Source organism: Tiliqua scincoides, chromosome 1 (genome assembly GCF_035046505.1).
Source record: "Tiliqua scincoides isolate rTilSci1 chromosome 1, rTilSci1.hap2, whole genome shotgun sequence".
NCBI lineage: Eukaryota > Metazoa > Chordata > Lepidosauria > Squamata > Scincidae > Tiliqua > Tiliqua scincoides.
Genome location: NC_089821.1, coordinates 223,172,402 through 223,188,816, shown reverse-complemented (window position 1 = coordinate 223,188,816; position 16,415 = coordinate 223,172,402). Strand labels below are relative to the sequence as shown.

Below are 16,415 nucleotides of genomic sequence, written 5' to 3'. Positions count from 1 at the left end.
GTGTGTCTGAAGTTTTTGCTTCACAGTCTTTGTATTATACTTGCAAAACATCTCCCCGGAGAATTTGCTCTACCCTCCAGGAGGAAGTGTGGGATATTTTTCATACTCAACCAAACCTTACTCCACGGTTTCTCAGTTTGCTATGCCAGTCCAGATGGATAGGAGAATGTGGGCTGTCAAATGGTCATTAAAGAATGTTGCCATGATGAAGCCTTTTATGGACCCCACAGAAATTTTCCTGTTGGAGCTTAAGGTTGCAAACCTAAACACATTTACTAGAGAGTAAGTCTCAGTGAATACAGTGGAACTTAATTCTGAGTAAGCATGTGTAGGATAGTGCTGTTGGTGGCAGACAACCATGAGGAGAAAGACAATCCTTCTGGCCAACCAGGTGGTCAAAGTTCATTGCTTTGGAGTGTTGTCATTTCATGCCACATTTATTTCATATTGAAAATTTCACCATGAATCTCGTGATCTTCCCCTTGATTCGCTTTTCATAGATTTTCATGGAGTTGACTGCATGCGGTTCTCAGTGGCTGTGTTGCCGCTACTGACCCCCCCTTTGGCACAGGATGGTAGTTGCATGTCTAAAGATGTGGAGAATGACGTGTTTTGGTGTGGGTGCCCTCAAGGAGATATAACAGGCAAAACCCTCTGCAGAAATAGTTCACTCTTCTGTTTGTCATTAATTCCTGCATGATATTTTCCTGGATACATTCGGCCCCTTGAGACAAAGCAAACACTTGCACTGCCCTGCAAAAGTGGCAGCTATGCATTCCGCCCCCCAGCCCATTCCATGAGGCTGATTGAGGTGATTGCCTCAGGCAGCAGATTAGCCAGAGGTGCCCACCTTTCCCTGTCCACTCATCTCCACTGCTCCTCCTCCCTTCTTTGGAAAAGGAAGGAGTGAGGAAGTGGACGTGGGGAGGTCAGAAAGGGGGTGGAGCATTAGGCATTCCACCATTCTTCTATTCCTCCTCCTCTGCTCTACCTCCCTCTTTCTGTTTCAATCCAGAGAGAGGAAGAAACAGGCACATCACCAGGGAAGGGAGCATTTGACACACTGCCTCAGGCACCAGGGGATCTTGGGCTGGCCATTCCTGTGTGGAGATCATTACCTCTTTATCAGACTGCAAGCCCATTCCGTACGACCACCTCTGTCTTGACTGGACCTCTGATATATTGCCTGGCGTTCCTCATTTTTCTTCCACAGCTCTAGGGTTCAGTCCTTGATAAGATTTCACATACAGCTAAACATTGTCTTTGTAATCCAGAATTTAGAGCCTTGCAAACAAAATGCTGCCCTTCCTAAAATTAACACATCTAAAAGTCTGAAATGATGGTGCTGGCACGAGGCGAGGAATATAAGCATTGACCTAACTGGAAGCGTGAAATGCATTTGGATTTAATAAAGGCACTGAGCAAAGGGACAGGACTTGATCAAGAGTAAAGCCTTGATGGATCTGACAAGGCTTTTCTTTATTCTCTTGAGCTAATTGTGTCATTTGACAGGTTTGCATCAGGGTATGTTGAATTCTGACAGGCTAATTTGAGCCTGCAGTTCCAATGGAACATACATACGACACTAGTTATATTTAGTGACAATCAGTGTCATTTTCTGCTTAAATGCAAAACGGTGCAGTACAAATGTTCGGCTACTGCAAATGTGAAGCTACTCTTTCAGTAGAGGAGAAAGAAAAGGCTGGGGTGGACTCCCTCTTTCTCTGTGTGTCCATTTGTGCCTCTGAAATAAGCACTTAGGGTCCAAACAAACAGATATGTAGGGGACTTTGTGTCCAATCCTACCCAATTTTCCAGTGCTGATGCAGCCATGCCAATGGGGCATACTCTGCATCCTGTGGTGGGGGCAGTCACAGAGGTCTCCTCAAGATAAGGGAACATTTGTTTCCTTACCTTGGGGTTGCAGTACAGCAGCACTGATGCTGGCAAGTTGATTAGGATTGGGCCCTTTGTCAAGAAATGATATTAAGCTGAGCTGACATGGAAAAAGACTGGTAAGCGGTTTTCCCTTTGATAAATGGGACCACAGAGATTGAACTATTGGCCAATTTTATAAGATCCTGACTGGGGACATAAGTCTGATGGCAAATGATTGCAACAAAATGCAGAAATATTGAAATTGGAATAAATCAAAAGAGGACATTGAAACAATCCAAATCCATACAGAAGTGAAAATGCTTTCAAATATTGCAGATTAGGGCACGATCTGTGCAAAGAACAAAGCATTGACACAGGGCTTGTGCAAGCCCAGCCCTCTGTGCATGGCAGTCTGCCAAGGGATGGGGGCGGTCAGCTATAGTGGAACCCAGCATGCAGAGTTGCTTTTGTGGGAGGGCAGGGAAGGAAGTGGTGAGGGCCTGGCTTATTTCCTCGTAGTGAACATGGGAGAAACTCTACCCATATTTAGCACTTTCCTCTGCAGAGAAATGCTGAATGTGTAGGTAGGTACACGGACACATCAGTGTAGGGGGTGTGACTTGTTGGTCATGCTTTCCAGACTATAGGTTACAAATGGACAGGGCTAGTAAGTGTATCAGTTCCTATTCCTGCCCTCCTTTACATGAGAGGCAAAATTAGCACCCCTACACCTGAAGTTCTAGTGGTATAGTATATGCACCTAGAATAGTTGAATATTTCATTGCCATATTAAAAACCAATAATGGCATACAGAGTAGCCTTGACATAACTCAATGGTTCCCAACCTTTTGGAGCCCATGAACCACCGAGGCAAAAATTGGCATCATTGTGGGCCACAGGCAACCCCACACCCTGCACATTAAAAATACAACTAAATTTGGTAGTCCATGGTGGGGGGGGGGCACAGTGAAACACTGAAAGTGCCAGCTGCAGTTACAGGCAGACTCTTCTCTACCCTCTCTGATGGTCTGTGGGAAAGCATCTCATGAGCAAGCACTCCCCATGGACTACCAGAGAGGGCAGAGCCCTTTCCACAGCCACAGATGACATTTTAGTGGTCTGAAGGGGAGTGCTTGCTCAGCGAGGTGCTGGAAGTGATAAAAGGTGATCATCTTTTTTTTCTGAGTCCTTGCAGACCATTTCTCAGGGTCTTGTGGATCACCTGTGGTCCAAGAATTAGAGGTTGGGAACCACTGACATAACAGAAGGTTCTGAACCTCAAAATGGGCTTTGGTGAATCTGTTATGGAAAGCTGGCTATTGTAGAAAGCTGTATTTGCATTTTAATGAAATGTATACTGTGGTTCTTAGCTCTCTATTTCTGAGACTTTAGCTGTAGGGTAGCAGAATGACTTGTGGGGCTACAGATCACTGGAAAGTCAAGGTGGTGGCAGGGCCAAAACTAGACTGTAAATTGAGTAAGTGACTTCTTTAGGCCCATGATATGGACAAAGGGAGGAATAATAATACTAAAACAAGACAATGATGCAGTTGCATCCAGATCTTTGACACAGCCATATTTTGTCATCAGAAGCTCCATCTGTGACTGGAAGAAGATTTATAATCACATAAGATGGTGTTCCAAGAAAGGAAGGAGTCATTGGGTGAGCCAGAGCAATTCTCTTGCCATGGATGCTGATGGAGCACAGGTGTGGCTGGAACCTTGCAGTAGCAGTGACAAAGACACAGGTGAGGACAAGGCTTGACTGTGGGAATCCTACCTGAAATGTCTCCACCTCCATTGGTTTTATCCAAAGCTCAGTGTGAAGTGCTTGGGGGTGATTTACAAGGCAATCATAATACGTGTCTACTCAGAAGCAATCTCCATTAATGGGACACTGCCAGGAGTGTGTACATAAGATTGCAGCCTCTGAATTGCAAGGTTTCCAGCACAATCTTATGCATGTCTACTCAGAGGTAAGTTCGATTGTATTTAGTGGACCTTACTCCCAGGGAAGTGTGTATAGGATTTCAGCCTGCATCTCAAGTTTTAATCCTGAAGTTTCAAAGTTTTAAGTTTTTGCAACTACAGTTTCAAGTATTTGGAGAAAACCCTCTGTGCAAGTTTGCTTGTACCACTGTGGATCTAATATGATGTACTTGTAAGCACTTTGTGTTTTTTCCTCTGGTATTCAGAAAGCTTCGGTGTAATTTAGTCCAATCAGCAAGTACATTGATAAGACTGCTGAATGAGCTGCAGCTGTTGTAGCAAAAGGCATCTCCTCCTCCCCCACCACAGCCTTTTCAGGTTCTCCCAGATGCTGCCTTCGTCTTTGGAGTGACAAAGCACTTCTGAAGTAGAGATGTCAGTAGCTCACCCATGATTAGCAGGCTGGGTGAGTGAGTGGCAAAGTGAAGTGTCCCCATCATGCTCTTCACAGGAAAGAAGCAGACAAAAGGGTTTGATTGGAATTGGAAAACATTCCACTAGGCCTGTAATCCTAGACATGCTTATTGGGGAGTAAGTTCCCTTGAATGGCAGTGGGACTTATTTCTGAGCACACATAGGATTGTGAGGTAGGTTAGGGTTTTACTGAGGCAACGTCAATGAGACTTCTCTCAGGGAAATAGTCTGAAGATAGTGACTTGACTTCTGCAAATGTTGCATTTCATAAATATGTGTTTTGTAAAGAAGATTGCAAGGCTGCGAGTGAGATCTCCTATGGCAAATTAGGGCCCAACCACACAGGCCAATCCATGAGATTCAGAAGATGGTTTTGCCACAAGCCTGTGAACAACCTGGATATCTCATGCAAACCACTCTAAAGTCACCCTCTGCAGGATGGTATGCTGTTGACATTCTTGGAATGTGTGCACTAATAATTATATTGAAGGAATAAATCACATTGAAACAATAAGGGTGCAATCCTAACCCCTTATGTCAGTGCTTTCCAGCACTGGCATAGCGGTGCCAATGGGACATGTGCTACATCCTGCAGTTGGGTGTTAATCACAGAGGCCTCCTCAAAGTAAGGAAATGTTTGTTCTCTTATCTTGGAGCTGCATTGCCCCTATGTCAGTGCTGGAAAGCACTGACATAAGGGGTTAGGATTGCGCCCTAAGACAGCTTCACAGAAAGTAGGTCTATCTTTGACCATAACAGTTAAGAACATAAGCCCCAACCATTACCATTATAGACATTGTTACATGTTAATCTTTGTAGAGCATCAAAGATTGTGTGCGCACGGTAATGGAAAATGGAGTCAGTGCCTGCTGTGAAGGAAAGACTATTGAAATCACTGAGGTAGCACAAATGGATGTGTTAATAGACTTGTAGTGCAAACCTGAGCATGTTTACTCAGAAGTAAGTCCCACTTGTTTTTGTTGGAGCTTACTCCCAGGTAGGTTTGCATAGGATTGCAGCCTGGGTTTGCAAATAAAATCAATATTTTCCTCATGTTCATTTTGGGTAGAGATGGTTACCCTTTGCTTTGTACTGGAATAAAAAACAAGGAATGAATAGTTTAGACTTTTTCAGTTTTATGACAATGTATTATTTTTTCTTTAAAATGGTTGTAATAGAAGCAGCTGCAGTGCATAAGCTCTAAGCAGTGATGACCAAAAAATGGGCATAGAAATCAATGTCACATTTGCTGTTATATTTAGCTACTGTGGTTGGAGGCCAGAATGCTAGTCTAGATGGTCCTCAGAGCAGCTCCAGGTAATTCTTATGTTCTTATCTTATTTGGTCAGTGGATTAAGACACCTACAATTGTCTGACAGGGATCTCTTCTTAAATTAACCCTGGATGTACCAGGAAACTCAGATCTACCCACATCCAGCTGAGGCTTTAGAATCAGAAGATCCCCAGATTACTGTATGCAGTTTTGCTTTTATGTAGGCTCCCACATATTGGAGACACTACAAGTTGTAGCTCCTACATCAATAAGGGAATGATCAGCCTTTGAAATCTACCCTGCACTTAATGGACTTTTTTACTTTCTCCTTCTATGGATTCTGCCTTCCAAGTTTCTACTGAGTTTATGTCTCAAGCAATAATGTGGTCTATTAATTGTGAGCATCAGATCTGCTCAAACTAATAGTCAGTACATGCAGGAGTCATCAGCTTGCTTAGGTCTCCCATCTGTGGATGGGTCTGATAGGGCTAATTCCTAAAGCCAGTGTGGACTGCATAATAGCATCCCCAGGGAAAAATGTGTGCAATTCACCAGAAAGCTTCCCATTATTCTACTTGCAATGAATGAGGCTCCAGTCCTGCACACATCCAAATGTGCATGTGTTGGACCCCTTTCAAAGGGATGCAGAATATATGGCTGTCCTGGGTTTGGCCAGCAGGCACCCTCCCGTAGCCCCACTGCATGGCCACCAAATGCATGAGATTGAATGAGTGAAGGGAAATCAGGTACAACTGTTTCCTGCCCAGCACCTTTAGATTTGAACTGTTTATCCTCATTTCTTGAGTTCCAGCTATTCTCAAAGCTTAATTTAGTAAGGGCCCAATCCTATCCAACTTTCCAGCACCAGTGTAGCTGCAATGCAGCCTCTAGGTGAGGGAACGAATGTTCCCTTACCTTGTGGAGGCCTCCATAACTACCCTCCCACCACAGGATGTAACACACACACACCACAGGATGCAACACATGATTGGCACAGCTATACCAGGGCTGGAAAGTTGGGTAGGATTTGACCCTAAGAGAGTAAGCGGTCTCTGGCAAATCTCAACTCACTGGCTGTTTTTTTTTTTTTTTTTGTAAGTTTCTAGATTTGTAGGTCTCTCTAAATGGGGTTATGATGATATTCAAACCATCTTTCTGCTGCTGGTGAATTTTTGTCTGCTCCCTTGCCCTTTTTTGGTTTGCAGCTAGGAAGAGTTGTTAATGTCTAGGGTAAAGGAGAGAGCCTCCTATCAGCCAGCTGTAAATGAAGAAAAGCTGCTCTGGAGATGATACAATGACCCTCTCTAAAATGAAAACAAACAAAATTAAGAATCTGTAAGAAACTGTTTGGTATTTTGTCCTTCCATGTGACAGGTTGTAATATTTTTTTCAGAGTGACCTTATGACATGTGAACAGAAAAGTGAAGATTCATAGTGAAGGGTAACACAACAGCCTAATTTTTTTGTTTTTTGAGACAAGCCTGCTGAGGGGATCCAGAAGCTGTGGATGACGTGATTGCTCTGACACACTGAGGGTTAATGGCACTGAACACAAATGGATTCTTCTTTTTTTTTTCCTTGTTGCTCACACCCAGTTTGCAACCACTGTGGGTTTAATGTCACTTTGAACCTGAAACATGAGTGCCTAATTCCCACAGAGAGATGATTCAAGTATTTCTCACAACAGGCAGGCTGTCCTTTCTGCATGGTGCAATGTCATGTTTGCACTGAGCTGACTACATGAGTCAGCTCTGCCACTTGTAATAGGTATCTCTCTGCCAGCACTGCAACAGCGCTGCTGTGTAGTTCATTCCTTGCTATGGAGCAGATCCATCCAGCAAGCCCTACTGAGATGGCATGTCCCTCTGGACAGGTTTTGGTTGTGGTATGCAGTGGCTCTGCCTGTCCTGCTTTGCATTAATTTGCCTGATTCTTTTTAAAATCTCAGTTGTAACATTATTAGTTATATTTCTGTCTCATGGCACTCAGAGCAGCATACCAGGCTCCCTGCCCCCTATTTCATCTTGACAACAATCCTGTGAGGCTGAGAGAGAATGTGGCTGGCTGTGGATCGCCCAGCAAGGTTGGTGGTATGAGTGAGGAATCGAACTGGTGTCTCTCCCCTCCTAGTCTGACACTCTAATTTCAATAGCACAGTGCCTCTCTAACATGGACCAACACAGAGCTTTGTGGCAGTGTGGTCCACAAATCAACCTCCAAAGTGAGATGGTCTCTTTTCAACTCTCCCTTATATTAGTTTCATCTCATGTCTTTGGGCTCCTGCACTGACTATAAAGCAATAGACTGCGGCTGAGAAGAATTCCTTGGCCACTTAAGACACATCATGGGTGTCTCCATCAGTCCATCAGACACGTGTTAACAATTCTGAACAGAAAAAAGGAAAGGCAACTTGAAATAATAATTAACCTTGTATGCAACTAACCAATGATAGTAAGGCATTAACCAGGGGAGTGCCACTTGGAATGGGCAGGGTTGCCAGTGGCTGGCTTGGTAATACGTATATCCCTGTATCTCAAATAGCTATGCATTAGAGAAGCATCTGCAAGGAGAAAGTGTAGCCTTGCAAGGCTACAGCCATATTTGTAAATGTCTCTCTTCTAATAAGAACATAAGAACATAAGAACAGCCCCACTGGATCAGGCCATAGGCCCATCTAGTCCAGCTTCCTGTATCTCACAGCGGCCCACCAAATGCCCCAGGGAGCACACCAGATAACAAGAGACCTCATCCTGGTGCCCTCCCTTGCATCTGGCATTCTGACATAATGTTCAAGTGCCCCTGTGGCTTGGGCCTTCTTCATCCTGTAGCTTCAACCCACTGACCTCAGAAAGGTCACCTGTATCCTTCTCGTCTCTCCTTGTGGATTTCCCAGCCAGCACCTCCATGTACAGGGTCTAACTGAATATCATCCTGTTCACTGTCCTCACTCTTTACTGTGTGCTCCCCAGGCTCTTTGGGTCTCTTGTGAGACATCTGGAACCACATCAGAGTCCATTGGAAAATCAGAGTCCATTGGAACCACATCAGAGTCCATAGGTTACAAGCCATGATGTGTATGTGCAACCTCCTGATTTTAGAAATGGGCTATGTTCAGAATGCCAGATGCATTCTGAACATATTCTCAGATGCATTCTCAGATGCTGTGAGATCCAAGAAGCTGGACTAGATGGGCCTATGGACTGATCCAGCAGGGCTGTTCTTATGTTCCATTACTATCAGCACTGTCATCCTGGCAATGGCACTGTCACCCTGTCCACTCAGTTTGCCCTCCCCCCCCTAGCTTCCTTTCATGGACTCTGGTTGATTTTGACTTTCATGTCTACAGGGCTGTGGGAGCCACTGGAAGCCAGACTTGCTGACCCCACCTTTGCCAGGATAGGACAGGGACCCCATACATACTGCAGTCAGTGGCGTACCTGGGTGTCCCAGCACCCGGGGCAACCCCTGGTTTTCCGTCCCCCACCCCCTTTCCCCCACCCCTTTTCCGCCACCCCCACCCATGACCTGGAAGTAATTGCGATGACGTCATCATCACTACAATGACTTCCATGTAGCTACCTCCTCTGTTCCCCCCTTTGGAAAAAAGGGGGAACGAAGGAGGCAGCTGAGGCCCCAACGGAGCCTTCTGCACCGCTTGTAAGTGGCGCAGAGTTCTCCGTTGGAGCGGTTTGGGGCTGCTGGAAGCCCACCTGTCTGGGGTGCTGCTTCCAGCAGCCCCAGACCGCTCCAAACGGAAGCCTCCGTCAGGGCCTGGGAAGCCTAGAGCGTCAGCGCAACAGGAGTCGCGCTGATGCTCTAGACTGCCCTCTCGCTTCTGGAGGCCTTTCCAAGGAAGTGAGAGGACAGGGGCGCCTGGGTTAGAGCATCAGCGCTGATGCTCTAGGCTGCTCTCTCGCCTCCGGAGGCCTCTCCCGGGCCAGAGCATCAGCGCAACAGGAGTCGTGCTGACGCTCTAAGGTACCCCTCTCCTCCTATAAAGGAGGAGGTGGGGGGAGGCCCAGTCAGGTGCTGAGTCGCTGCCAGAGAGGCAGATTCTTACTGCCTTTCCAGGAGCTCTCCTGGGTGCCCCTCCTCCATCCGGAGGAGGTTTTTCTTAAAGGGACAGAGACCAGCAGAGCTGCCGGCTTCTCTCCCTTTAAAGGAAAAGTGGGTGGGTGGGCGATGGGGGGAGGCTTGAGGCGGCGCCCCTGGAGGGTTGGTGCTCAGGGCATTTGCCCTGTTTGCTCCCCTCTAAATACGCCAGTGAATGCAGTCATTTTAAAATTCTATATATTTATAATATTTTTAGATTATAAGTGTATACATCCAAGAGCACACACTCCTCAAATGCAGAGACTGGCAACCTGAGACTGATAATGGAACTGTTTTCTTGCTTTTTGAATTTATGTTTTTATTTGAATTGTTCTAATTATATTGTTACATTTAAGCCACATTTAGTGGTTCTTAATGGAGTATAAATCGATTACATTAATGAATAAGGGCCCAATCCTATAGCATGTGGCGCCAGCGCTCCACTTGCGCTGCCAACTCGGGCTGTTGCAAAAGTGCCCTAAGGCGCTGGCGTTGCTTCCCTGGTCCCCTAGGACACAGCTGTTGCCATTTTGGTGCCACTGTAACCCTTGGCGCTAGGGAAGGATAGGATTGGGCTGCCCATAAGGTGGTTTATGTGGCATAAATAGGAGTTTGATTAAGGCCATCACTGCTATATGCATTAAGGGGGAAAAATCCAGATGCACCAGAAGATAGTAATTTTTCATGACACCTCCTCTGAGCAAGATTCCATCAAGTGGTCCAAGGCAAAAGGCCTGTGTGCCATCTGTTCCCCTATGACCTTGGCTCCTTGTTGCTGTGTTGTGTCCTTGGGGGGATGGCCGTGTCATTTTGAAACATGGTCAGATTTTCTCATCACCTGAAAAAATAACAAGTTCACTCATTTTTTATGGTTTTTGACAAGCCTCTAAGTCGTGGTTCATTCCTCATGATATTCCCATTCTCACTCGTCACACACTCCAGTGATTCTATTCTCCTTGCAATCACAAACCTAGATGAATTCTTATGTAAGCCACATGGTAGGGGAAAAGCACATAGGTTCAGAAGCAATGGCAAACAGTATGCTTGACTTCTTAGTTTCCTAATGAAATGAAATTCCCATGGTATACATAGTGATGCTCCTACAAAGCAGAATGACCCTTAGTAGGCATATTTTTTATAAATGCTGCAGAAAAATGAACCACTTCGAGATCAAAAAGCAATCAGTGTTGTTCTTTTGCTAGTGCGGCCTGAAAGGAAGAGGTTAAGGGTCACAGTTGCTTATGGCTATGATCTTCCAACATCTTTCATCAGGATAGCAAGCTTCTGTTTGCATCAGTCGATCTCGATTCCTTCCAATACAGTGCCCAGTTCTGAAGAAATGAAGTTTCTGTAGGAATTAAGTTTTCAGGGTGGCAAAAGCTGAACCCAAATCTCAATCATTCCCCACCCCCCAGGGAGCTATATGCTAAATTTGAGAAGCAACAAGCTTCATTTGGAGAGAGTGTCAGATATGGTTAGTTGGTGGACAGAGTAAATTAATAAGATTGCATCTGTATAAAATGTTGTATGATGAGAAAGCTCTGAGAGCCTGTGAGCTCATTGATCCATCCTAGCAGCAAATACTGACTGATCAATGGCTGAAGGAAGTTGTTTCTGCCAAATTCTCTGCCAAACAAAGTGTATCGGCAGGATCAGTCTTTGATGATAACTCTAGTCAGGATGCTACACTTATACCTTTTTCCTCTTCCTCCTTCTGCACACATTCCCAAATTAGTCAAAGAGTGGTTGTAATATGCCTTTAGATCTACTAAATGCAGGTGACATCATGCCCAATGAAACAATCATTTATTGTCCAGGGTATTTCTCTGCATGGAATTTGGTCACAAAGAAGGATCTAAAACAGGGGTGTCCAAACTTTTTGGCAGGAGGGCCACATCATCTGTCTGACACTGTGTCGGGGGGCTGGGAAAAAAAGAATTAATTTACTTTTCAAATTTGAATAAATTTACATAAATGAATATATTAGAGATGGAACTTCTATGAATGAATGAAGGTCTTGCAATAGCTCAAGGCCTTGCACAAAGCAAGGCCAGTCTTTGCTGCTGCTGCTGCATCACAGATGTGAACAGCAAGCAGTGGAGGGAGCCCTCGTCCCACAGCTCACGCAAGAGGTCAAACAGTTGGCCATCACGCTGAGAGCAGTTGCCTCAGGCCAGCATGGGTTCCAGCAAGTCTCCGGAGGGCCAGAGGCTCATTGGAGACTGGGGGCTCCCTGAGGGCCGAATTGGGAGTCCTCGAGGGCTGCAAGTGGCACCAGGGCCGGGGTTGGGCACCGCTGATCGAAAAGGTTGGATCCCTAAGGCTCTCTCCTTTTGGAACAAGACATCTTCCTATGGAGCCCGGAGTCCTTCCTCTGGAGGAAGACTCCTTCCACTTGAAAAAGCTCTTTTCATTGGAAAAAGGAAATCGTAGGATCCAATTCAATATTTTTTATCTTTTACAAAATATCATGATGTTACTTAAGAAATAAGCTGCCATTTTGTCTCTCTGTTTAGTTGTTCCTGGATTTTGCCAAAGCAAGTGGCATTTGCAAGCAAGACAGCATGACTCTGCAGGAGCTGAGCTTCTTGTGGGCTAACACAAAACAATGAGATAAATCTGTATGGCAGCAGGGAATAATTCTGGCATGGCTGGAATTCCTGATGCTCCTCTTGCACCATAAGATGATCCTGCTGGGTCATGCCAAAAGTCCATTTCCCACAGTGGCCCACCAGTTGGGAGCCCACAAGCAGGAGAGAAAGGTGTAGACCATTGCTCCCCTGAAACTGATATCCAGAGGCTTGGTGCATAGCCATCAGGACTAATAACCACTGATAGACATGTCCTCTGTGAATTTGTCCCATCCACACTAGTGGCCATCACCCCATCTGATGATAAGAATTCCACAGACTAATTGCATGCTGTGCAGAGAAGTACATCTTTTTGTCTGTCTTCAATTTCATTGGATGATCCCTGATTCTAATATTTTGAGAGAAGAAGCCAACCTTTCTTATGGTTGCAAGGAACAGATGAAGAGGGAATGGCATAATACCTCCACAGTCACCCATCTTCCACTGCCTTATGGGCCAGTGACTCAGAAAAAATAAGGTGCCTGCTACGCAAGCTCAGTTCACATGGGCTCTTGGAGCACAAGTGATTATTAAGACCATCCATGGACTTCTGTGAAAGGCAGATATCATCCAGCAGCTGGTTCACAAATCTGCAAACCCTTGTGTTTATAGCTGCCCTTGGTCTTTTTGCTTCAGATAATTCATTCTTCATCTGCCACAGAGCTACGCATAAGCTGCAAAACACCCTACACAGAGAAGCTGGAGACTGCTTGATGGATTTTACACAATGTATCATGTCAATCAGTTATATGGAGATGTTAATAAGCGGATCTTGCAGACAAAGTATCTTGTCATTCCACAGCTTGGAGATTTGCATAAGTTGAGCTTTTGATGTGATGCTTCAGAGTGGCTTTAGAGGAGCTATTTTACTGCACTGTGTTAATCCGTTCAAAGACCTTTGTGATGAATGAGGCTGAATTTGGCCCAGCACTGATCTCTGGGTGCAGTATAGTTTCTTCCTTGCCAAAATGTGCAGCTAGGAGTGTCTGTTTACAATATTTCTTTTAAATTAACTAGAAATATTTCCAGTTCCCCTGAGAGCAACTGTTACCCTGCACATGCCTAATCTCGTCTGATCTTGGAAGCTAAGCAGGGTTAGGCCTGGTTAGTACTTGGATGGGAGACCACCTGGGAATACTGGGTGCTGTAGGCTTATACCATAGTCTTTCGAGACTGAAGGTTGCCAACCATTTCCAGTTGCCCTAGTCCAGCAATTGGACAGCTGATGAAGGTGCATAGTACAATGCTTTTTTGGGGGGCCCCCACTAAAACTTGATATATGTGGTTACATGGTCAATATTTTCTTCTGTTTATTTCACGTATGCAGGAGACATGCATTTACACATGGACTTGGCACTGAGCATCTATAGGCACATCCCTTGCTTAAGTCCAGTTAGTACTTTCTTTTTGGAGAAAAGTAAATCTTTTTGCACCTTTCACCCCAATCCTTTCTCCACTGAATTATACAGCTATGCCAGTGATCATTACCCAGGATTGCTGCACATGACTGTCCCCCCCCCCCAAATGGGTGCATGTTACATGTGTTTATAAAGCACTGCCAGTAACCAGTGCTGGATTAGACGATGAGGCCGCAGCTGCACAACCCATTTTACACACACAGTGGCATCACTAGAGTTTCCATCACTCGCTGCGGAAGGCCAGCACATCACGCCCATGATGGACCACCTCCCATGAAGTGGGCAGAGCAACACTCAAGGCAGTGGGAATGCTGATGCACCAGGTAATGGAAGATCAGAAGATCATCAGGTGGATGATGTGGTGTTGACAGCGATTCCATATTTTGATAGCTGGTTGACAGCTCTGGGAAGGGCAGGGCAGGCTCCACAGCTGTAATCAATCAAGGCCAATGGAGACCTGGTTGGACACCTGAGCTTCATTTGACCTTGATGGGGCTTTGAATGAGCTAGCTCACAGCTGAGCTGCATTTGCACTTAATGGGACACAAAGGATAAAAAGCAGCTTCAGACGGACCAAAAGAGCCAGGAGGGGGATGCTGACCCAGAGGGAGACGCTACCTGACCCAGAGGGAACCAGACCAAGAGGGCTACCTGACCCTGATATGCTTGGGATCATTAGGAAAGGTATTGAGAACAAAATGGCTAGTATTATAATGCCATTGTACAAATCGATGGTAAGGCCACACCTGGAGTATTGTGTCCAGTTCTGGTCGCTGCATCTCAAAAAAGACATAGTGGAAATGGAAAAGGTGCAAAAGAGAGCGACTAAGATGATTACGGGGCTGGGGCACCTTCCTTATGAGGAAAGGCTACGGTGTTTGGGCCTCTTCAGCCTAGAAAAGAGACGCTTGAGGGGGGACATGATTGAGATATACAAAATTATGCAGGGAATGGACAGAGTGGATAGGGAGATGCTCTTTACACTCTCACATAATACCAGAACCAGGGGACATCCACTAAAATTGAGTGTTGGGCGGGTTAGAACAGGCAAAAGAAAATATTTCTTTACTCAGCGTGTGGTCGGTCTGTGGAACTCCTTGCCACAGGATGTGGTGCTGGCGTCTAGCCTAGACGCCTTTAAAAGGGGATTGGACGAGTTTCTGGAGGAAAAATCCATTATGGGGTACAAGCCATGATGTGTATGTGCAACCTCCTGATTTTAGAAATTGGTTAAGTCAGAATGCCAGATGTAGGGGAGGGCACCAGGATGAGGTCTCTTGTTATCTGGTGTGCTCCCTGGGGCATTTGGTGGGCCGCTGTGAGATACAGGAAGCTGGACTAGATGGGCCTATGGCCTGATCCAGTGGGGCTGTTCTTATGTTCTTATGACCCAGACCTACAGGAGAAGGGGACTGCCAGGACTCTGTTGGAGGACACAGAAGACTGGACTGTGCTTTGGAGACCGGATTGGACTTGAATTGGAGGCTTCAGACCTTTACCCACTGAGTTAAGTGGAGTTTTGGGGAGGGAAAGCTTCTAGACAAGAGGACTTACAGGGAGTGTCTGTGTTCACAGCAATACATTTGGGTAGTTGCTATAGATAAGGAGTTCTGTGTTCATTCCTTTGCACACCACAGCGGTTGTTCTACAGATAAAGAGGGTGTTAATTAGCCAAAAACCAGGCATTAGAAGGGAGTTGAGATATTTGGACTGGACAAATTGGCGTGGTCGGCAGGATTCGAAAATTAGGATAGTACACACCATCGCCTCATACCCGCTCGTTTTTTTGCTGTATCTTTTGATAGAGAAAAGATACTTCAATGCAGTTTGTTTCATTGCATTCTGCATGAAATCCACACATCAAATGATTTATAACATGATGGTATTATTCAAAAATACCAGGACTTAAAAAACATTGGCCAGTAGTGGTGTCACCTCCCCTTGTGCATCACCTGGTGTGACCCACATCCCCTGCACCTCCCTAGTGACATGAATGTGCATGTGTACTTAGCACAAATAATATTTTTAAAGTCCCAGCAAAAACTTCTGACATTTTTTGGGAGGCCCCTACAGATTTTGAGGCCCTAAGCTGTAACTTGTTCAGCTCATTCCTAAATTCAGCACTGCCAGTAACACTGTATTTACGGTTGAGGAGGTACTTCCCAATTTGGTGCCACTAGCCACATGCACCAAATTGCAAGCAGAATCGGTGGTGCCAATATGATCTTAGCTAATACACCCCTGGAAAGATCAATACTAGGTTCAAGCTAAAGTGGGTGCCCTTTGGGATAGAAAGGTGGGATACAAACAAACATTGTGTCAAACATCTTCACACCAACTATCAAAGTTCGGCAACTTCTTAGAAATCCTAAGGATAGGAGGCGTGTATAGGATACCCTGTGAATGTAATTGTATCTACATTGGCACCACCAAACGTTCTGTAAAAACCAGACTTGCAGAACATGAGAAGCATTGCCATTTATTTCACCCAGATCAATCAGCAATAGCACAGCATGCAATAGAAAAAGCATCAAATAAATTTCAGAGCAACACAGGTTATTTCTAATAAGAGGTTCTATTTCCCAAGACTTTACAGAGAAGAGTAGAAATACTTAAACATCCCCATAATATCAACAGAAAAGAAAAGACTACATATTAGCTATACCTGGCTTCCAGTCCTGAAAAGAACAGACATAAAAGAGTTTTACAAGGAAGAGGTTT

The 16,415-nt window shown here is 45.2% G+C and overlaps 1 pseudogene; it reads left to right on the top strand.

Annotated features, from left to right (window-relative positions):
* Positions 1-13,309: 13,309 nt before the first annotated feature.
* LOC136637445 (5S ribosomal RNA) lies at positions 13,310-13,429 on the top strand (annotated as a pseudogene).
* Positions 13,430-16,415: the final 2,986 nt, after the last annotated feature.